The 22,369-nt window shown below is 45.2% G+C and overlaps 1 long non-coding RNA gene across 1 annotated transcript; it reads left to right on the top strand.

Moving 5' to 3' along the window:
* Positions 1 to 5,531: 5,531 nt before the first annotated feature.
* On the top strand, positions 5,532 to 20,915 carry LOC113628827 (uncharacterized). Its single transcript, XR_003436269.1, has 3 exons — positions 5,532 to 5,894; positions 16,754 to 16,886; positions 17,059 to 20,915. It is a non-coding gene; the product is annotated as an uncharacterized LOC113628827 (long non-coding RNA).
* Positions 20,916 to 22,369: the final 1,454 nt, after the last annotated feature.

Here is a 22,369-nt window from a genome sequence, read left to right as displayed (position 1 = left end):
AGGGGAGAAGGAGACGGGAGTCCCAATCCGTCGCAGCTGAATTATCTCAATTGCGTAAATTACAAAGTGTGTGACAAGTGAACCCACTGCCAGGCTACTCTCAGGGCTTGGAGGGGACACCTGAGCCAGTGGGGGCCCTGATGCTCCACGGCGGCCCCAGCCCTGCCCATCCCCTATCCTGTCTTGCTCCGGCCATATGGGTCCCCTTTGTTCGAACACAAGTCAGCCCCCTTCTCAAGCCTTTGCCTCTGCCGGTCTCTCAGCCTGGAACTCTCTTCCCTCAGATACCTGTATGGTTTCCTTCTGCATTTCCTTCAGGTCTCTGCTCAAATATCACTGTGTCAGAGAGGCTTTCGCAAACATCCCGTATGAAAGATAACCTCTGCCGTTTCTATCCCTCTCACCTGCTCTATTCCTCTCCCTGATATGATATCTACTTGCTTGCTATCTCCCCCACTAGATGTGACAGAAGAGACCCTGTTGCATCCACTGCTTTATCCCCAGTACCTATCACAGTGCCTGGCACATGGTAAAATGTCAGAAAATACTTGTTGAACCAGTAAATATTTTAATAACTGCGGGTATTACATTGCAGATACTTGTTGACAGGCTCTACTAGGTGGTATGATTCTTGAGAACAGGGGACTTATTTATTCTTTTTTTAAAAAAGTGATTAATTTTTAAAAATTTTTATTGGAGTATAGTTGATTTACAATGTTGTGTTCGTTTCTGCTGTACAGCAAAGTGAATCAGTTAGACACATACACAGAGCTATTCTTTTTTAGAGTCTATTCCCATATAGGTCATTACAGAGTATTGAGATGGTTTGATTTTTTAAAATATTTATTTATTTATTTATTTGGTTGCGCTGGGCCTTAGTTGCAGCTCTCAGGCTCCTTAGCTGCAGCAGGCGAACTCTTAGTTGCGGCATGCATGTGGGATCTAGTTCCCTGACCAGGGATTGAACCCTAGCCCCCTGCACTGGGAGCACAGAGTCTTAACCACTGGACCACCAGGGAAGTTCTGGGACTTATTTATTCTTTCACTTATTTTTTTTCCACAGAAGTTTCTGAGCACTCCACATGTACTAGTCTGCTATAGGACTGCTATAACAAAATACCATGGACAACAGAAATTGTGGCTTAAACAACAGAAATTTAATTTCTCACAGTTCTGGAGGCTAGAAGTTCAGGATAAATCAGCCATCAGGGTTGGTTTCTAGTGAGAGCTCTTTCTGACTTGCACATGGCTACTTTCTCCCCGTGCCCTCATGTGGTCTTTCCTTTGTGTACACACATGGGAGAGATCTCTGTTTCCCGGGGTGTCTCTTACTCTTCTTACAAGGATACCAGTCCCATTGGATCAGGGCCCCACCCTTATGACTTCATTTATGACTTCACCCTTAATTACCTTCCTAAAGGCCTTAGCTCCAAATACAGTCACATGGAAGATTAGGGCTTCAACATAAGACTTTTTGGAGGGACGCAATTCAGCCCATAACACCATGTTAGTCAGTAGAGATACAGCAACCACCAAAACAGTTCTGACTCCAACCTGCAGGGAGTCCATAGCATTTACTACAAATAGTAAAATTTGACAAAAATGTTCCTAGTTGGGGCGTTGCTGAAGGTAGTGTCAGAAAGCACTGTAGGGGGACTTTCCTGGTGGCACAGTGGTTTAGAATCCACCTGGCAATGCAGGGGACACGGGTTCGAGCCCTGGTCCAGGAAGATCCCACGTGCCGCGGAGCAACTAAGCGCGTGAGCCACAACTACTGAAGCCTGTGCACCCTAGAGCCCACATGCCGCAACTACTGAGCCTGCATGCTGCAACTACTGAAACCCATGCTCCTAGAGCTCGTGCTCCACAACAAGAGAAGCCACCGCAATGAGAAGCCAGCACACTGCAACGAAGAGTAACCCATGCTTGCCACAACTAGAGAAAGCCCACATGCAGCAACAAAGACCCAACACAGCCCAAGAAAGGAAGGAAGGAAGGGAGGAAGGAAGGGAGGGAAGAAGGGAGGGAGGATTGCAGGAAGCAGATGATACCAACAACAGCACTAATAACAATAGCTGATGTTTATTCTGTACTTCCTATGGGCCAAGCAATGTTATAAACAAGAAACGACAGAGCGAGGTAGACACCACTATCCTTTGTCTACAGCAAAGGTGCAGAGAGGATACACACCTTGCCAAGTTCATACAACTAGTACTTGGCTGAGATGGGATTCAAACCCAGTCAGCTGGACCCCAGAGCCACGTCTTTAACAATTGTGTTATAGAAGCTTTGAGAACCATCCTGCCTCCTTCACCATATAGATGAAAACCACATGGTTCTTTTTCCATCTCCAGCGTCGGACGTGTATCTCTGTTGGCTGAGTTGTGGCAATATCCCTACATGGTGCATAATCTACAAGCTCAGATACGGCCCCTCTTGCACCATTTGGTTACTTTTTATTCATAATAATAACTGGTATTAGTTCAGTACTAACCAGTTTACAAAGCATTTTCATATGCCTTAGCTGAGTTAATCTTCATAATAATACTAGTCGGTAGGTATTGTGACCCCATTTTATAGGAGAAGAAACTGAGAGTAAGAACGAGAGGATAAAGATGCCAGAAAAAAAAAAGGTTTTTCCTTGAAGGAGTGAGGGCTTCGGAACAACCTCACTGGAATCCCTGGCCTTAGGCTTGGATTTCACTAGCTGTGAGGTCTTAAGCAAGTTGCTCCGTCAAGGGAGTGCTTTCCTAGCCCCGGCTTCTTACCTTAAAGCAGGGCATCTCAGCCTTGGCACCGCTAACATCTCAGGGCTGTCCTGTGTGTTGTAGGATATACAGCAGCATTCCTAGTCTCTACCCACTAGATGCTAGATGCTAGTCTCTACCCACTAGATGTCACGCCAGCTGTGACAACCCAGAATGCCTCTAAACATTGCCAAATGTCCCCTGAGGATAAAATTGCTCCTGGTTGAGAACCACCTTAGTGACAGGCCAGGGAGAGCCAAGAGTCGTAGAAGCTCATCCCCTGAAACACGGTCATATGTAGAGAGGGGGCCCCCAGGTCCCCGCAGCCCATCAAAGTCTGCCTTGATCTCCGAGGCAGGAATCTATCCTCTGTGCTCAGTATATGTCTTATTAATGTGTAACTTTATAGATAATTTATACGCGGTCTGCCACAGTCCCCTGCACCCCTTGCCAACAGCGAGGGGTCTGTCGTGGCAGCTGGGAGGGAGGTGAGGGATGTGACCAGGCATGGAGTTCACAGAGCCAGCGATGGGCTGAAGGCCTGATCAACTGGGGGCTCCAGGGATACTTGAATAGTTGAAGACCTGGGTTCTAGTCCTGGATTTGCCTCCAGTGTGGCCGTCATGAAGTCCTAGTTTGGTCTTCTCTAACCTCGGGCCAGTGACACCTGTCTTACTTGCTCAGTTAAGATGAAGCATATGGAGGCTCTTTTAAGCTAAGTGTGCTGTGTGTCAGCTCTCAGTATAAAGAACACCTGCTCTGGTCCCACAGGCCTCTGACTGTCGCCAGAAATTGCGCCATAGAGACATTCCTTTGTGTGAAGGCAAGTCCAGAACTAACCTGAAATCCGTGCCAGCTTCCTGGAATTCTCTCCCAGCCTCCCAGAATTCATGACCATTCAGCTCTGCCTTTACCGACTGCTGGTCTACCTGCCAAAGTTTCCCAGGGAGAAAATCCACACGAGCTGCATGCAGATCCTTCTAAAAGAAGGTCAGGAAAATTTGGAACCAGGACTGGTTCCTGCCACCATAACCGGCCCAGGTGATCAGGAGACGGGGGACAGCCCTTACTGGCTTTCCTTAGGACAACTGGGGAAACTAAAGAAGCAGCACTGTCTGTTTGTGAATGAGCATACGTGGCATGAACTTAAGAAATGGTTCTAAACACACTTCTACTCTCTCTCTATTTCACATGGATGTTAAATTACCCCTTTAAATCTTAGTGTTCTTTTCAGAATAGTCAATATGAATCTGCCCTTCCTTCCTTTCTTTGCAGATTCGTTCTTCTTTTCTTAGAAAACTCTACCAACACCACTTAAATATACCATTTGAAAACGGCTGGGGTGCCACATTCAGTGAGTGGACTTACACTTACTTTTTTAAAGTTAATTTTTTAATTTAATTGTTGCTTCACCCCTGTCCTTCACTGGGCCTGGTATCACCAGAGTGCAAACGCTTCATGGTTCAATATCTCTAGAGATGAAATCTCCCAACTCTTGCATTTTTAAACAAATTTTCTTTGGGACGATTTACTGCCAACTGGAGAAGAAAATTTAAATTCTTGAAATCAATGCTGAAAGTAGTAGAACAAGCAAGAGGAGAGAATCTGTGCTGTGGGGTAGGACTCCTCCCTGGGGACTTTTGAAATTGTTGGTAAAAAACTATGGAAAAAAATCAACAAAGCAAAATGAAACTAACAAGTGGAATAGGCTGAAATGAATGAGAAATTTTCTAAGTGAAAAATATGACAAAGTTTTTAAAAGCACAAATTGATTTTAAGATTAGTCTTTAATTTCTTGAATTTTGACCTATTTGTTTAACCAAAACATCTGCTTCTATGAACTCCTGCTTGTTATTCAGGTAATACACAGTTCATTGTTCATCACATTTAATGCTTCACTCCCTGGATAGCCATTGATTCTCTTCAGAGTCCCTGGCAAAGTGTGAAAGAGTTCATCTTTGGCCTCCCTGACCTCTGCTCCCTCATTCATTCATTCAACAAACGTTTGTTGAGAGTCTGCTGTGCTTCAGACACTATACAAGGGAAAGTGGACCCAGACCAAGAAGAGCTCATAATAAATGGGGAACACCAAACAGTACACAGGAAAGAGCTACAGTTGAGAATTATGTATGAAATATTGAGTGACCACAGCTGAGGAACCATAAAACTTCCACTGAGAGCATGGGATGGTTTGGCCATCGAGGTCACAAATGAACTATTTTAACATCTCCTCCACCCATATTATCTGACTCATTCATCTTCTCCATTACTTGCAAACAAAAATAAAGCTTACTTTCTTCCCATTGTAATAAAAGCATGGGGTGGAATTCTCTAATGAGTTGCATCTGTTCTTGTACTCCAGGTCTTCCCAGGAGGAGCCTGTAATTGAGTGGAAGGTCACAGACTTTGGAATCAGAAATTAGAATTTCCCACCACTTAATTGCTATGGACCTTGGGCAAGTATAAGTTACTTGACCTCTCTGGACCTTAGATCCTTGTCTGTAAAAAGAGATGACAAGAAGAACTAGGTGGCAGCCTGCTGTCTGTCAGGATAGCAATAATGTATATAAAATTACAGACAGGGGCTTGCTTCTCTGGTGGTGCAGTGGTTGAGAGTCCGCCTGCCAATGCAGGGGACATGGGTTCATGCCCCGGTCTGGGAAGATCCCACATGCCGCGGAGCGGCTGGGCCCATGAGCCATGGCTGCTGAGCCTGGGTGTCTGGAGCCTGTGCTCCGCAACGGGAGAGGCCACAACAGTGAGAGGCCTGCGTACCACAAAAAAAAAAAAAAAAAAAAATTCCAGACAGTTACACTGATTGCTTCCAGTGATTCAAGCCCACTGGTATTCATGGCATTTACGTCCTTGGGTAGAGTCTCCTCCTAAACTGACTTTGGGCTCGTCCTTATGAATCGCTTGGCTCATGGGACCTGTGACACAGCAGAGGCTGGATAAGCACGCACACACTGGGGCTTACATTCTCAGAATCCAGATGCCCAGTAAAAAGAGAGGTCCCAGCTTCCCATCTACCTCCACCAAGTGAGACCTTCCAGCTCCAGGCAACCCACCTGCCGAATGCAGCTTCTTGATCAAGCCCAGGCAAGACCAGCAAAAGAACCACCCAGCCAAGCCACAAAATCATGAGAAGTAACAAATGTGTTTTTTTGTTTTTTTTTTTTTTCTTTTCCTTTTTTTTTTTTTTTGTGGGTTCTTTTTGTGTGTGTGTTTTGTTTTTTATTTTTTAATATTTATTTATTTGGCTGCTTTGGGTCTTAGTTGCGGCACGTGGGATCTTTAGCTGTGGTATGAGTTGTGGCATGCATGTGGGATCTAGTTCTCTGACCAGGGATCAAACCTGGGGCCCCTGCATTGGAGCATGGAGTCTTAACCACTGGACCACCAGGGAAGTCCCTAAATGGTTTTGTTATAAGCCACTAAGTTTTGGGATGGCTCGTTAAGCAGGAATACACAATGGATAAGTTAATTCCTACGACTACGACCTGTTTTTACTCAGAAGACTTCTGATACCAAATATGTGAGGGTTTTCCCCACACCAATAAATTTTCCAACTCCCTGGACCCCAACTGCGTGTTTTATAATTTGATTCTGACACTAACTACCTGGGTTTAGCACACACCTGATGGGTTAAAGGCTCAGTCCCAAAGAATGCCCCCACTTCAGAGACCAACTGCAAGTCCAGGCCTCCCAAACTTCTGACCAACCATCTGTAAAGTTGGGGGGTGGGGTCCCACACCCCCTCCTCAGGCTCAATAATTTGCTAGAATGGCTCACAGAACTCAGGATACAACTCAGGAATGGCCAAATGGGAGATGCATTGGTAGCACACCCTCTTAGCATCTTGATGTGCTCACCAAGCTGGAAGTTCTCCAAACCCTGTAGTCTAGGGGTTTTATGGAGGTTTCATTATATAGGCATGATTGATTAAATCATTTGCCCTTGGTGATTAACTCAGTCTCCCCAGAGGTCCAACCTTCTAATCACAAGATTTGTTCCTCTGCCATTCGGCTATCTAGGAACGAGCAAGAGTTACCTCATTAGCATAAACTCAGATTTGGTTGAAAGAGTCTTGTTATGAATAACAAAAAACACTCCTCTCACACCTACCACTCAGAAAATTTCAAAGAATGTGTTATTTAATTTCTTTCCATTTGTAAATGTTCCAAATTTCCTTCTGTTATTAATTTACAATTTCATTCCATTGTGGTCAGAGAACACAAAGGTATATAGGTATTTTTAATGGTGTTCTTTATTTGTGTAGATTAGAGTTACTGTCTAGAGTCCTTTTATTTCAACTTGAGAACCTCCTTGAGCATTTCTTTTTTTTTATAGTAATCTTTTATTCATTTTTTTTTAATATTTATTTTTGGCTGTGTTGGGTCTTCGTTTGCTGTGCAAGGGCTTTCTCTAGTTGCCGCAAGCAGGGGCCACTCTTCATTGCGGTGCGCGAGCCTCTTCACTATGGCGGCCTCTCTTGTTGCGGAGCACAGGCTCCAGACGCGCAGGCTCAGTAGCTGTGGCCCATGGGCCCAGCTGCTCTGCGGCATGTGGGATCCTCCCAGACCAGGGCTCGAACCCGCGTCCCCAGCATTAGAGGCAGATTCTCAACCACTGCGCCACCAGGGAAGCCCCTCCTTGAGCATTTCTTGTAATACAGGTTTGCTAACAATTCTCTTACTTAAAAAAATCTGTGAATGTCCTCATTTCACTTTCATTTTAAAGTATAGCTTTGCTGAGTATAGAATTCTTGGTCGACAGTCCTTTTTCTCCCCCAGGACTTTGAATATGTCACTCCACTGCCATCTGGTCTCCATGGTTTCTGATGAGAAATTGTCTGTTAATCTTACTGATGATTCTTTGAGATGAGCCACTTCTCTCTTGCTATGTTCAAGATTCTTTCTTTGTCTTTAGCTTTCAATTGTTGGATTATGTGTCTAGGTGTTGATCTCTTTGAGGTATCCCACTTGGAGTTTGCTTAGGTTCTTGGATGTATAGACACCCAAGGGACAGTTTTTATGAACTGCTTTTCCTCCTGTGTATAGGCCATACTTTTCTGTTTCTTTCAAATCATGTAATTTTTTGTCAAAAACTGGACATTTTAAAGAATATAATTAGCAATGCTGGAAATCAGATTCTCCCCTCCAAGGTTTTTGAATTTGTTTTTTCCTCTCTCTTTCTGTTTTGCTACTTGTTTGCTTAGTGGCTTTCCTGAACTAATTCCGTAGAGTTTGTATTTTTTGGTCATGTGTGGCCGCCGAATGCTTTGTTCATTTAGCTTAGTGGTCAGCTAGTGATTGCATAGATATTTTCTTAAACTCCCTGAACCAGTACATCTCCCAGCTTTGCTGAGCGTTTCTATGTGCATGTTGGGGTCACAATCAATGCTCCAGCAGTTTACAACTCTGCCTCATTTCCTGCTTGCGCAGAGCCTCAAGTTCAGCCAGAGTGAGAGATTAGGGTCTTTTCCACCATCTCCTGGGCATGCGCACAGCCCTGCACATGCCTCTGGACTTTTAGATTTTTATTAGTATGTCAGAGCTTTTAAAATCTTCTTATGGACATCTCATTTTACAGCTTTTCCTTTTAAGATTTTGGTCAGCCTTTTGTTTCTTCCAACTGTATTGCCACTTCAAGCAGCTGTGATATTAAACAATTGCTGTTGATTGCTTTTTTGTTTTTTGGGGTTTCTTTTGGCTGCATTGGGTCTTCCTTGCTGTGTGCAGGTTTTCTCTAGTTGTGGCGAGCGGGGGCTACTCTTCGTTGTGGTGCACAGGCTTCTCATTGTGGTGGCTGCTCTTGTTATGGAGCACGGGCTCTAGGCACGCAGGCTTCAGTAGTTGGGGCTCACTGGCTCTAGAGCACAGGCTCAGTAGCTGTGGCGCACAGGCTTAGTTGCTCTGCGGCTTGTGGGATCTTCCCAGACCAGGGCTTGAACCCGTGTCCCCTGCATTGGTAGGCGGATTCTTAACCACTGTGCCACCAGGGATGTCCCCTGCTGATTGTTTTTGACAAATGCCCCTGGAAAAATCTGTTCACATTTAGTGAGCTCTGAATTGGTGAACTAAAGACAAGCCCTGAATTTGGTGGTTTCCAGGGAGCTACCAGAGAAGTCAAATAAAGACAATTCTCTGGGAATGGGGATTTAAGAGACCTCTAAACTCCTTGTGCCCCCTCCACTTGCTGTTATGCTGCTGGTTTTCACAAACAACTACAACAGTTACAAAGTTCTTGGTTTTCAAGACTATTACAAAGCTAGAAATAAGGAATGGAAATTGAGCAAGTTAAAAATGCCATAAAGTTCATTGCTCTTACCAATATTCAGTTGTTTTTCTTGAATAAATGCTCTTAGGATTGTTGCAAGATTTTATTTAATTTCCAAACTTGTGACAAAGTTGATTTTGAAAGAATTTTTTTAGTGTTCTCATTGCCTTTATGGAAGAGTGGATTTTCAAAGTCCTTACTCCACCATCCCAAAAGCTGACTGCCACTCTACCACTTTTTATAACCTAGCGTCATAAATCAAGTAGCATCATTTTGTTGAGGCAGTCACAGAGGTGTGCCCAATTTCAAGTGAGAGGCAATAGATTCTATCACTTGATAGGACAGCGTCAAGTCTCTGGAAGAGCACGTGGGAAAAGAAATGGGCCATTTTTGGAAAATATAATCTGCTACATTTACTATTTTGGAAAAATCAAGCCACCAATGGCAGTTCTGCTTGTACTATCCAAGTTACCAGTTCAACAGACTAGAGTCAGTTTACATTTGTGCTATCACATATATGGAGATGATTTTTCTAAGCAACTAATCAAGTCTTCTGGATTTGTAATGGCCACGAATTTTTATATTAAACTACTGTTCAGGGCTTCCCTGGTGGCGCAGTGGTTGAGAGTCCGCCTGCCGATGCAGGGGACACGGGTTCATGCCCCGGTCCGGGAAGATCCCACATGCCGCGGAGTGGCTAGGCCCATGAGCCGTGGCCACTGAGCCTGCGCGTCTGGAGCCTGTGCTCCTCAACGGGAGAGGCCACAGCAGTGAGAGGCCCGCGTACCAAAAAAAGCAAAAGACAAAAAACAAAAACCTACTGTTCATATTTTTCCTTTTATTTATTTTATGTTATAATTAATACATTCTATTATTATTCTGAATTAAGTTGATTATTAAATTTAAAACTTTGTTATTGCGGTATCACTTATATATGGTAAAGTGCACAAATCATCAGTGTACAGCTCAGTAAATTTTTTTAAGCAATTGTACTCACTTATTATTTCTCACAGTTTCTATTAGTCAAGAATTCAGAAAAGTACCAATGGCATTTTTCACAGAAAGAGAGAAAACAATCCTAAAATTTGAATGGAACCATAAAAAAACCCTGAATAGCCAAAGCAATCTTGAGAAAGAAGAACAAACCTGGAGTCATCATGCTCCATGATTTAAAACTATATTACAAAGCTATAGTAATTAAAACAGTATGGTGGGACTTCCTTGGTGGTGCAGTGGTTGAGAATCCGTCTGCCAATGCAGGGGACATGGGTTCGTGCCCCGGTCCGGGAAGATCCCACATGCCGCGGAGCGGCTGGGCCCGTGAGCCATGGCCGCTGAGCCTGCGCGTCCGGAGCTTGTGCTCCGCAATGGGAGAGGCCACAACAGTGAGAGGCCCAAGTACAGCAAAAAAACAAAACAAAACAAAAAAACAGTATGGTGGGGCTTCCTTGGTGGTGCAGTGGTTGAGAATCTGCCTGCCAATGCAGGGGACATGGGTTTGAGCCCTGGTCCGGGAAGATCCCACATGCCGCAGAGCAACTAAGCCCGTGTGCCACAACTACTGAGCCTGCGCTCTAGAGCCTGCGAGCCACAACTACTGAGCCCACATGCTGCAACTACTGAAGCCCACGTGCCTAGAGCCTGTGCTCTGCAACAAGAGAAGCCATCACAATGAAAAGCCCGCACACCACAACAAAGAGTAGCCCCCGCTTGCTGCAATTAGAGAAAGCCCATGTGCAGCAACGAAGACCGAACACAGCCAAAAATAAAATACATAAATTTATATAAAAATAAATAAATAAATAAAACAGTATGGTATTGGCATAAAAACAGACATATAGATCAATGGAACAGAATAGAGAGCCCAGAAATAAATCTACACAGGTATGGTCAATTAATTTATGATAAAAGATACAAGAATAGACAATGAGGAAAGGAAGGTCTCTTTAATAACTGGTGTTGGGAAAATTGGACAGCCACATGCAAAAGAATGAAACTAGAGCATTATCTTATACTATACAAAAAATTAACTCAAAATGAATTAAAGACTTGAACATAAAATTTGAAAAAAATCTTAGAGGAAAACATAGACAGTAAGCTCCTTGACATAGGTCTTGGCAATGATTTTTTTAATCTGATGTCCAAAGCAAAAGAAACAAAAGCAAAAATAAGTGGGACTACACCAAACTAAACATTTTCTGCACAGCAAAGGAAACCATCAACAAAATGAAAAGGCAACATACTGAATGAGAGAAAATGTTCGCAAATCATATATCTGATAAGGGGCTAACGTCCAAAATATATAAAGAATTCATACAACTCAATAGCAAAAAATAAACAGTCTGATTTAAAAATAAGCAGAAGACCTGAAAAGACATTTCTCCAAAAAATACATACAGATGGCCAACAGGAACATGAGAAATGCTCTACATCATTAATCATCAGGGAAACATAAATCAAAACCACAATGAGATACCACCTCACACATTTTAGAATGGCTATTACCTAAAAGACTTGAAATAGCAATTGTTGGCTAGGATGTGGAGAAAAGGGAACCTTTGTGTACCGTTGGTGAGGATGTAAATTGGTGCAGCCACTATGAAAATAATATGGAGTTTCCTCAAAAAAATTAAAACTAGAACTACCATATAATCCAGCAATTCCACTTCTGAGTATGTATCCAAAGAAAATGAAAACACTAACCCTTTCTTTCTCTTCCTTCCTTCCTTCCTTCCTTCTTTCCTTCCTATTCAGCTTTGTTGAGGTATAATTGGTATACAAAACACTGAACATAATGTATACAGTTTGGTGAGAGGATTCACTTTCACTGTGGCTCATACATTGAGCTAAGATGGTGCTGACTGGCAGCTGGGAGCCCCAGTTCTTCTCTCTATGGACCTCTCCATGGGGCTGCTTGAGCATCCTCACAACATGGTGGATGGATCTCCCAGAGATCCAGGAGACCAAAGTGGAATCTGCGATACCATTTATGATCTAGCCTTGAAAGCCACATGATGTCATTTTCACCATATTGCACTGGCCCCACAGGACCAGCTGTGATTCACTGTGGGAGGGGACCACATAAGGGCATGAATACCAGGGGACTAGGATTCCTGGGGGATGGCTACCACATTGCTGCATTGATGGGTTCAATTCCTGGTTCCACAATTGTGCCAGTGCCACATCACCTCTTAACTTCCTGAGTCTTGAGTGTTGCATTGGTATTTTTCAACAGTCACCCCTGGCTCCTCAGGGCTGGGCCTTCCTAAGTGTCTTTAAGAGTTCTGAGAACAGTGTTTATTATTAGCAAAGCACTGACCCCCATCACTGAGCTAACTCCAAGGCTCATCTGCTTGCTTCTCTAGAGGTTTTTTAATAGACAGAAATGTGTTAATGGCCTAGTACATCATCTGTCTGCTACAGTTTTGACAGGCAACATGGAAATGTGATTTTTTTTAAAGAAAAAATAATATTTTGATTTTATTCTTAAATAACCACAATTACTTGCTAATGGTATGTGTGTGTCTGTTGGGCACTGCACAGTCTCTCAAACCACGGAAACAAATTCAACACTTCCATCCATGTTTCCTGTTCCATGTTGACTTTTGCACAGTATTTTTTATTTTTAAAATTTTAGTTATTTATTCATTCATTTATTTATTTTTGGCCACACTGCATAGCTTGCAAGATCTTGGTTCCCTGACCAGGGATTGAACCTGGGCCCACAGCAGTGAAAACGCCAAATCCTAACCACTGGACTGCCAGGGAATTCCCTTTATTTATTTTTAAAATATTTATTTATTTATTTGGCTGTGCCGAGTCTTAGTTGCGGCATGCGGGATCTTCGTTGCAGCACGTGGGCTCTTTAGTTGTGGCATGCAAACTCTTAGTTGTGGCATGTGGGATCTAGTTCCTGGACCAGGGGTCGAACCCAGGCCCCCTGCATTGGGAGCTCAGAGTCTTAGCCACTGGACCACCAGGGAAGTCCCTCCCTTTATTTTTAAATAAAAGAAAAAAACAGATGAACACTTTGTTTTCAATATTGTACCAGTACTAACAATACCTCAAAGAATGTCTCGTACATATATTCTTATTCATGTGTGAGAGTAGAACTGCTGGCTCCCAGGGCATCTACATTGCCAGTCTTAGCAGGTAACACTGAACTGTCCTCCACAGCCATTGTACTAATTTATGCCCCTAGCAGCACTGAAGAATTTCCCTTTTCTCCACATCCTTGATGAAATGAATATTATTAAACTCCATTTCTGCCAATCTGATGGGTGTGAAATGCACCTCGTTTTTTAAAAATTATGGCAAAATACACATTTAAAACTTTACCTGGATCTCGCTTTTAATTTAAATTTTAATAGAGATAATTATAGATTCATATAAATTTGTAAAAAATAATACAGAGAGATCCCTTGTTCAGTGAATGTTTATATATGAATACAGTAATGTAACTACCACCCAAATCAATATATAAAATATTTCCAACAACCCAGAAGTCTCCCTTGTGTCCTCGCCCATCAATACTCCATCAAAGGCAAGTTAGAGTGGTTTACATCTTTATTTCATGATAAGAATATAGTGTATTCATTATAAAAAGGGGGAGTTGTATCCGGTGAGGTTGAGAACCATTGTGTCTAGAAGGACTTCCTATAGCTGGTGGGTTAGAGATAGCGGGAGATGCCCCTCCCATCCTTTACTTATTCCCATTGCCTGTCCTAGACTTTTGTCTCTGGCACTGTGCCCGGTAAGCACCATGTTAAAATGCAACGTTGAAGTGGTTTTTGACAATAATTGATGACGGCCTTGGAACCCCACCCTATCCCCACCACGACCACAATGCTGTTCCGCATTCACGCAGCTTTTGTGTTTCTACTGGGAAAGGAGACAGAAGAGGCGCATGGTGGCCTGCGGAGGCCACCTCTGAGCACCAAACAGCAGGCAGGCACCATGTGATAACACAGGGCGGCACACAGGCTGTCTGCGGCCCAGGACCAGCCACCCTGTGTTCTCTATATTGTGGTGTAGCAGTGGTTGGTCACTGTTGGTTAAAGAGAGAAGAGGTAACTATGGCTACAGAGAGAAGACTTTCTGGGAGTGAAAATGTAGAATTATGCACAGGGAGTTCTGCTGGACACCTTGTGTTGATTTTCTCATTTAATTCTCACAACTATAAAGCAGGTGTTACTATTCCCTTTCTCTGGGTAAAAGAAGAGCAGTTATTCTGAAATCAGGCAGACGGGGATTTGCATCCTAGCTCTGCCAGTTAACTAGCCGTGCCTGTGACCTCAGCCGAGCCAGCCACCTTCCCCGAGACATGGCTCATTCACAACTCACCGAGTCGTCTCCCATCTCAAACTGGATAACAAATGTGAGGGGGTTTTACTCCATGAAGTGACTATATGTAATGTTATTAATCATTTATAAATATCTAAAACACAGCTTGCTAGAGGCCTAGCAAGGGCATTTTGGGTTCTGGACTCAATATGTGAGCAGAATCCCTGGATCCAGAAACGAAAGGAAGCCTCCAGAGTGAGAAGCAACATGGGGCAAACCTGTCCTCACCAACACAACCTAAATGTGAAAAGAAACTCTCTGCCGAGCAGAGCTGCCCCACCAGCAACCCCACCTTGGTGGCCCGTCGCCACTAGCTGATGAGAAAGGCTGCCGCTAATTAGCATACGAACACTCCAGGCTTAGCTACACTTGGGGGGCCTGGTGCCCCCTTCCTCTGTGGAGTCACCTGTCCAGCCCTGACTAGGTGTCCCTGATGGGGAGAGAGCATGTATGCAGTAGAAATATCTTCAGAGCCAAACAGGACGAAATGGTGAAATGAGCTTCCTCATCTCTGTCCATGACTCCCCTTCCCTTCCACTCTGCCCGCTCCCCCTGCTTGCTCTCTGGTGGCCCCAGGGCTCTCGAGTCAGAGGAGAATGTCCAAACTCACTTTACATGAGAGGATTTTGGTCTCATCCCCTCAAGGACCTGCTCACTCTCCATTGGTTGGTTCATGTCACTCTTCCCTCTGTGCCCTCAGAGCCTTCTCTTAATTACAGTGCATTCTTCTCTCCCATGACCTAAAGCAGCTAGCCCTTAACCAGGGCCTCAAACTTTCACGTTAGCCCTTTGAGTTCACTGATAAAGGCACTCCCTCTGGGCACATGTAGCCCATTTGCTGTGGGACGTGCCTAGCGAAGCATCAACTGGATTTCAGCTTAAGCTCCTTCCCTTACTGGCATGTTTGGGCAGTGCACAACTTGTACAACCGTATGGGGAAGCCCTGTCATCAGCTGCTGTGTTTTACTCATCTCTGCATTTCACACTGCCTACCATTCTGCTTGATCTCAGTGAACATTTGTTGACTGAATACGTGCATAAATTGACGACCTACTGAGTACCACTACTAGGCTTTGCCGGTCCACTCACTCTCTTACTCTCACAAGCATGGTTTTGAACCCTCTCTACTCTCCTCAGATTTCTTCACTCAGGAGGCGATCTTGCTCCTACTATACAGAGAAATAGAAAGGGTTGAGACAGCAATTGCCCCCTCTTCTTCCTAATACCAGATGAAAGCCTGCCTTTTCTTCTCTGTGTTCTCTTGTTATGGCAGGGATGCCGTCCCTCCTACAAAAGCAAAGTCCTTCATTCCTGCCTTGAATCTTGGCCAAGAGTCCTTCGGAGGAACATAAAACTGTCCATTATCCCTTCTCTCTCCTGTTCTCAACCTCTGGCTTCTGGATCCTTCCTATTGATTCCATAACATACACAAGTCTTTTCCAACAAGAACAAAGCAACATACACACACGCACACACACATACACACACCCTTACCATCTTATCTCCGCTCACTGTCTCGTGAACGAGACAGTGAGGTCAAGTACTGTACACTGGCTGCCTGGAGCCCACCCACATACAGCGACAGAAAGTTTGGGACCTGACCTTGGCTCCTAGACTGGGAAGTACCCCCCAAGCATCTGCTCTGCCAGGTAAAATCCAAGTTCCTTAGTTTGGAGTGAGAAACTTAGCACAATCTTATTCTACTCTATTTTCCCAGTTTCTCTCCTGTCTTCCTTCCCCACACACATACCCGCACCTAATAACCAACATACCAATAGAGCTGGCCTTGCCATGACTACAGGCCTCTACAGATGCTAGTCACATTCTAGAATGTTCTTCCTCCTTTCCCACCTGGCCAGCCTCAAGAAGCCGACTCAAATGTCATATTCTCATGAGTAAAAAATAAACTGGATTCTAAGTTGCATTTCACTGAGTTTTATCAACTCAGTTGTCATTGTGATAAGATTTTATCATCTCTGATGGGCAGTAATAGATATGTCTCACAAATATGAAATGTGCATAGTAAATTGCTATTAGTCACCACAAATTTCTATGAACCGGCATCCCTAAACCCTGACAGTGCAATTACCATTGACAGCAATGTAGAAGACACAAAAATTGTTTCTCGAATCCATTAAAAGTAAAGTTAGGTTGTATGAAAAAAAGAGATGCTTTCTGACCAGACTGGTAGTTGCAACTCATTGCTAGCTGGGCACGCTGCCGCCTAGATAAAGACTACACTTCCCAGCCTTCCTTGCAGCTAGATGTGGCCACATGACTAGGTCCCTGCCCTGGAATGTGAATCAAAGGGTAGGTGCAGCTTCTGTGTTTCCTGCTTAAAAGGAAATTGCCTGCCCTCCTCTTTTTCTCTTCCCCTTTCCCAGGCTGAAGCTTGGATATGGTCATGACCCAGCTTTGACAGTGCAACTAAGGACAACATCCTACGGATGATGACGCACAACGAGATGGGAAGCGGCCAGATCCCCAGCTGACCAGTCTGGACCACTCTGGTTTCTGGTGTGAGAAATAAATAAATTTAATTTTCTTTAAGCCACTGTGTGTGTGTACGTGAGTGTAGATAGATGTCTCTTTAACATAGCAGCTTAGCCCTAAACTGTTTTCCTAGGTGGGGTAGGCAGTGAGCTTCTCCAGAGCAGAGATGAAATCTCTGTTATCTTTTTATTTCCAGGTCCCAGAAAAGCACCTGATAAAAAAACAAGTGTTCAATAAGCCTTTCCTGATTGATTGAATGGGTGCCTGAATTGGTAAGAACTAAAGCCATAAAAAGTGAATTGGATTAAATCTGAAGGGCCTGGGGTGTCCTGGATAGGAATTTGGACTTTACACTGCCCACATTAAGGCTCCATGGAAAGTTTTCAAGCAGAGAGAATGAACTTTGCGTTTTCTGGCTGCTCAGAATCGTGTTAGCTGGCGACGCCTGCTGGCCGTTTGGAACACTGCAGCCTAGCGCAGGCTGTGACTCCAGGGAAGAAGAGATGAAGCAGTTGTTAAATACTGAAAGTTACAAATTAGAGGGCTAACACCTTGTGATAAATAACCTTTTGGAACTACTCTGGACCATTCAGTGTGATGGGTGCTGTAGTGGGGATGGAGCAAACTTTAGACATGGCTCCTGGTGTGGAAATTTTAGGTTTCTTTTTTTAGCGTTTCTGTCCCTTGCTCTTAAGTTTATAAAAAATGCCTCTTCAACAGCTGGCCCAGCTGACACAACAGCTGGCCCAGACAGAGCAACACCTGAACAGTCTGATGGCCCAGCTGGACCCCCTTTTTGAGCGTGTGACTACCCTGGCTGGAGCCCAGCAGGAGTTTCTGCACATTGAAGCTGCAGAACGTGCACCAGCTGCTACAAGAGAGCAAGACAAAGCAAGGGCGTGGAAGTTCCGGAACCAGAGGCCAGCATACTCTTTCCTAAGGTCTTATGTATAGAGGAGGGAGAGGAAGGGGCTGGTGACAGTCAGACCCCAGAGGACCCCCTAACCTGGAGCACAGGGACAAGAAACCTAGCAACACCCAGGGAAATGGTGCGGGGGGCTAAGGAGCAAATGCAGGAAGGCGGCAGCAAGGGCCCCGTCACAGACCCCAACTGGGAAGGAGGGACAACAGCTGACGGTTTAGTAAAACAATCTGTTCTTATGAAAAAAAAAGAAAAAAGCCTCTTGCACCCTCTGCTTCCTTCTGTAATTCTTTCTCGTCCATTTGCATCGACTTAACGCCTTTCTCATTTCTACCAAAGGAGTAAGTTATTTGAGCCAACTTGTGATTTTGATTTAAAAAAAAAAAAAGAACCACAACCAAACCAAAAACCGCACACTGTGTGCACCACAACGAAGAGCAGCCCCGCTCACCTCAACTAGAGGAAGCCCGCGCGCAGCGGCGGAGACCCAACGCGGCCAAAACAAACAAGCAAGCAAACAAGACCCCCCACTGTCGTAAGAGATGAGCCATTTTCTCGGATGAGACGGTACACCGAGGTCTTTGGCTTGACCCGCTGGGGAGATTTTTCTCCGTTCTCAGTGTTGAGAGAATATGTTCTATTCCTAAAAACCAGTTAGATTGCACCTAAAGACGCTGTGCAGTCCCTGCAATGATCCTTTGCCCTTTAACTTCGGCCTCCGGAAAGAGACTTAGAGAAACTTTCTGGCCCCCTTTTAGCAACTGGATAAGACTGTGCTTTTCTCTGTGCCAATATCATACCTGAGTTTTAAAAATCTTCTTTATGTTTTTGTAAGCCACTACAGATCTCTAACACAACATATGACTAACCATTGGAATGACTGGCCCAGATAAAAAGTGTCTAGGAAACCACAGGACTGGAGAGGTGAAGGAGGAGGGCCTTAGGAGAGGGTCTGTACCTGGAGGGGTGGGGGGAGGAGGGCAAGGTTAAGCCTTGAAGGGAAGATGGTACATGGTAGGCTCTCCCCATTCCTAGCAATTCTCTCACACTTTCCTTATAACTCTTGTCCTGGCTACTGCAGATGACAAAAGAGCCGGTGTCTGAGATGATTTTTAAAATACTTGATGAACTGGTAACTAGCCACTCCCATCCTCCGCCCCGAGTGGGCAGGTCTAACCGGGGCACCTGCGTCCTCCCCAGGTTGCCGTGGGGACGCCCAGCAGTACTGGAGGCAAGAGGGTGGCCTTCCCTGAGCGGACTGTGCAGAGCTGCTTTTTGTGGGTTGGTTGTTGTTTGTTTGCGTCGGGGGAGCTCATGTAGGAGTTAAGTGAATTAAGCTACAAAGAGCTGGCGGTTCCAGCAGAAAGGGGCCTTAGTTTTCTGCCAGCAAAGTGTTGCAATCTGTTTTGACGGCCGTGCATCTCTGTGCACGGAAAAGGTGCTTTTCCTTGCTTCCAGCTGCTAGAAAAAGGAGGGGAAGGAGCTGTCGGCCCTCGTTCCCGAGGCCAGGCTTTCAGACCTGGGCGGGAAGCAAGGCCAGGATAAGTCCTCCAGGTCTATGTCCCGCTCCTTTTGCGTCCTCCCAGACCGTTCCTGGGCCGGGCTCGCTGGGGTCCGAGGCTGCCCCACCGGCTCGGCCAGGCCTTCAGCTCATCACTGGCTCTGTGGCCCCAACACCGGGCCACATCCCTCACCTCCCTCCCCACGGCGGCGAGAGGCTCCCCACTTCGGGCTGGCAGCCCCCTGATGCAGAAGACTGGCAGAATCGACTCTAAAGATTCAGAGTGACCGGTAATGAGGACGATGGACTTCTGCCTAGAGCAAAGTGTCTATCTCTGCCCTGAGGCCTAGCGAGCAGTGGGGCTGGGGGGACAGCTGGGGGCTTGGGGTCGGGGAGGAGGCCCCTTGAGCCTTCCAAGGGCTCAGCGCAATGAGGCTGCAGAGCTGGGAGGGCTGTGGATTTGCATCTGAAGCTAGCATTGCCCCGGGTGGGCCTCCATAGCCCCTAGCTACCTCACCCCATGGACACTCAGAGGGTCGGGAAGGTGTAGGAGAGAATCAGGCCTGAGCGGGGGGCTTCTGGGTCCGGGCCTGGCGAGCAACCACTACTCCTCTCCTGAAGTCCTTACCCACATTAACTCCGAGGTAAGAAACGTGCATCGTTGTGTTAAGACAGTTTCGAAGTGACACAGCAGTTGATGACCAACACGTAAAATGAAGCTGGGACCTTCAGAGGACACGAAGGTGCCTCTCGGCAGGTGTGGCCCGCCTTCCTGCGGCGAACCACAGGAACTTTCTCTCCTGCCCACAAACCTCCCTCTCCCTCCGTGTTTTCATTCACAGCAGCCCAGGGAGAGACTGAGATGTATTTCCTCCTGCCCTTCTGACCCCATAGTTGTAGGAAAAGTCATCAAACTCCTTCAAGACTCTGCGCTCCAGCACCACCGCTACCCCAGCCCTTCAGGAGGAACTTATTCCTCACCACACACCCACCTCAGGATCTCCTGGCAGCTCCTAGCCCCATAAAGACAGTCACTCCCTGGACCCCTGAGAGGTCCCCAGGTCTGCACATTGAAAAGTTGGTGACAACATCCCGCTCACATTTTCCCCCGCCAACCTTGAGCCTCAGCCTCTTATCTGAGGAGAATCTCTCCATCAGCAATCAGTGTTTTATGGCAGATACAACACCACTCTTTTAAAGGAGGTTTTATAAAAATATTTTCTTTATGAGAGTAATATAAGCTCAATTTCGAAAAAGTGGAGAATCCATAGGGCGATCACGGTTAAGGCGTGCGTGTGCTGTCCAACCAAATTCACTATAAATAACGTATAAGCAACGAAGTGCTGAGTCATTTATCTCGCTGTGGCCAAAGCTCTGAAATGGAACGGTTTGCACCTGGAGGCCTTGTGTATTGATATTTAAGGCATATTCTGGCAGACAGCTACTTACATCTTCTAGAAAAATAATGGATGCAGATATAAGGGAGGAAAGGGATTTCTGTGGGCCTCTTTCTGTCTGACCAGAAAGAAATGGCCATCAGGTGGGGAGGATGGTGGAGAAAGGAAATGACACAAAACACCTGTGTTTCAATTCGAACTTTGCTCAATGCCTGACACCTGTGATCTCTGTGGCTCTCTCTCTCTCTCCCCCCCGCCACCAAATACCTCACTGCCCCTCACAGCGACAGCCACTGTCCCTTCCCCCCACTCGAGTGCCAGAGCTCTGCCCATACCCGTGGCCCTCTGAGGCCACAGCTTCCTGTAATTAGTTTGCAAGCACTGCCGTAACAAACACCAGCACCTGGGTGGTTAAAACAACAGAAATTTACTCTCTTACCTTTGCGGAGACTAGAAGTCCCAAATGAAGGTGTCAGCAGGGTTTGTTCCTTCATGGGGGCTCCGGGGAGCATCTGTCCAGGCCTCTCTCCCAGCGGCTGCCAGCAGTCTCTGGCGTTCCTTGGCTCGTAGACGCATCCCTCCAATCTGTCTCCGCCCTCACGTGGCATTCTCCTCTCTGTGTATCTTTGTCTTCACGTGGCTTTCTTACAAGGATGACAGTGATTGGATTTAGGGCACACCTGATTCTAGTATGACCTCATCTTACCGAATTGCATCTGCAAAGACCCTGCTTTGAAATGAGGTCTTGTTCTGGGGTTCCAGGTGGGTTTGAATTTGGGAGGGATGCTCTTCAATCCCGTACATTAATGCCCAAACAGTCCACATTGTAGTCATCAGCCATGACAGTGCCTGGGTTATCCCCATTGGATTATAAATTGTGAGAAATAAAAGTAAAAGAAGAGATTGTGAAAAAGAAAGTCTTGAAACCCGAACTCTGCTGAAACATGTTGGACTAAACAAGTTTTCTGAAGGTCCCAGGAGAGTCTGGATGAAGATTTTGCTGTCTTCCTTGTTGCTTGGAGAAAGCAGGGAGCAGTTCTTTGCACGAGGAAACTCTAAAACATGGGTAATGAAAGCAAATCTCCTGGAAACATAAGGGCTGGATCACAGCTACCTTAGGCAAGAAAACAGTGCAATGAATGTCACACAACCTATAAAATTGTCTTTAAGAAGAGTTCTTAAGGACATGGGAAAATGCTCATGCTGTAACACTAAACAACAAAGCCAGGATCCAGAACTGCACTGCGGCGTGAGCTCGACTGTGCAATAAAGAGGAAGTACTTCCAGAAAATAAGGCTGGTGCCAACCGTGAGGTGAGGAGATGGAAGCAGGGAGCTATTGCCTTTTGTTTTACACACTTCCATGTTGTCTGAATTTTTTTTCCCAAAACATGGATGAAAATGATCAAAAGGTACAGACTTCCAGCTATATGATAAATAAGTACTAGGGATGTAATGTAGTATATGATTAATATAATTAACCCTGCTGTATGTTATATATGAAAGTTGTTCTATACGAACATTGTTAGGAGAGTACATCCTGAGTTCTCATCACAAGGAAAAAACATTTTCTTTTTCTTTTGTATCTATATGAGTTGATGGATGTTCACTAAACTTACTGTGATAATTATTTCATGACATATGTAAGTCAAATCATTATGCTGTACACCTTAAACTTTTATAGTGCT

This window comes from Aethalodelphis obliquidens, unplaced genomic scaffold (genome assembly GCF_003676395.1).
Source record: "Aethalodelphis obliquidens isolate GAN/ISIS:26980383/991018 unplaced genomic scaffold, ASM367639v1 scaffold25, whole genome shotgun sequence".
NCBI lineage: Eukaryota > Metazoa > Chordata > Mammalia > Artiodactyla > Delphinidae > Aethalodelphis > Aethalodelphis obliquidens.
The sequence above is the reverse complement of the archived record's forward strand: the minus strand, read 5'-3'. Positions and strand labels throughout refer to the sequence as shown.